Below are 1,402 nucleotides of genomic sequence, written 5' to 3'. Positions count from 1 at the left end.
GTCCCTGTCTGAGTCACGTTGTGCTCACATTCTTTTTTTACCACAATGTGAGAGAAAGCCGGGACTCTGACGGACAGAGAGCAACAAGGGGTTTCCATCTCTTATTGCCTTTTGTCTATTCCTTTGACCTATGAAAGGCAAATCCTATAAAATCCACATATTACCCGCATGTAACTTCCTCTGAGTGTGAGATTCTACACATGACCAAATACCCTGGCATCTGGTTGGGTTTACCCATCTTTGAGAGCAAAAGAACATAGAGGGCTACCACCGAGGTTGTATTTTTGCAAGGGGAAGAGATCTTGACTGAGTTCAGTCTCTTTCTTCAGGACAGAAATTCTGGGTTAAAGGTGACATCTCACATCTCACGTGAGTCCCAGGGAGACACGCTTCCCCCGTCTTGACTACCCACATCTTTCAACAAGCAAGCAGCAGAACTTTAAACAAGGATGGGAAATTAACAAGCAATTTGCAAAACTGCGTGTACTTTTCCTGGTACTTATCCTGAAAAGGAATGTATCAATCATTGTACAGTTGCTTAAGGAAAAGATACTTTTTCTATTCATTTAATCTGCTGCCAATGAGAAAGAAAAATCTCAAGCTTTGCGCAGTGGCAGTATCGTAGCCAATGAGGTTTATCCGAGGCGCAATTATTGCTAATTGAGAAAGAAAAATCTCCAGCACCAAAAAGGAGACTTCCCTCCAAGATTCCCCAAAATAGTACCAGAGTTTCTTTACCAGTCAAATATTACACCAGCTTGGTCTGTGTTTGCTTCCCAGAGACAGTCATGGCTGGCAAAAATATATCCTTGTGATTAAAAGAATTCTATTTCTTGCAGACAGGGTATGTGTGTTGACTGAGAAAACACTAGGTTCTTGCTCAGGTTTGGGGTGAGAGGAAAGAAGCCTAGGAATAAAAGATCCAACATTTTCTTCTAACCAGAAGTGAGCTTCTGATCTTACCAAAGAAGCAAAAGCGGCCCACGGAGCCTGCTGGGGATGGGGTGATAGATGAGGTATACGCTAGCTCCTCAGCATCCCCGCAGGATCACCCCACTCCTGCCTGAGAGCTCACAGCATCTGCTCCAAGCTGACCCCACTAGGCACAGCCAGCCAGACAAGGAACTTGGTCAGGGTCACTCTCTGACCCTGAGATTGTGGTCATGGTTCATCTTGGTTGACACTACAGATGGTTATTCCAGGAAAGAACATTGGGGGACCCATCTTTAAAATAGATGTGGAGGCAGAAGTATCCGGCTGTCCCCACATCCTAGAAGTATTTCCAGTGGTCACGCAAGGACCCTGCCAGCCCGTGTGGGCTGTTCTTTGTGACTTGGAAGAAGGCCAAAAGGATCAGAGCGTTGGCCTGCTTGTACTGCTGCTAAGTAGGAGGGCATAGCCT

The 1,402-nt window shown here is 45.6% G+C and overlaps 1 pseudogene; it reads left to right on the top strand.

Annotated features, from left to right (window-relative positions):
* The first annotated feature begins 599 nt into the window (after positions 1 to 599).
* LOC131811931 (U4 spliceosomal RNA) lies at positions 600 to 678 on the top strand (annotated as a pseudogene).
* Positions 679 to 1,402: the final 724 nt, after the last annotated feature.

This window comes from Mustela lutreola, chromosome 11, assembly GCF_030435805.1.
Source record: "Mustela lutreola isolate mMusLut2 chromosome 11, mMusLut2.pri, whole genome shotgun sequence".
Taxonomy (NCBI): Eukaryota; Metazoa; Chordata; class Mammalia; order Carnivora; family Mustelidae; genus Mustela; species Mustela lutreola.
The sequence above is the reverse complement of the archived record's forward strand: the minus strand, read 5'-3'. Positions and strand labels throughout refer to the sequence as shown.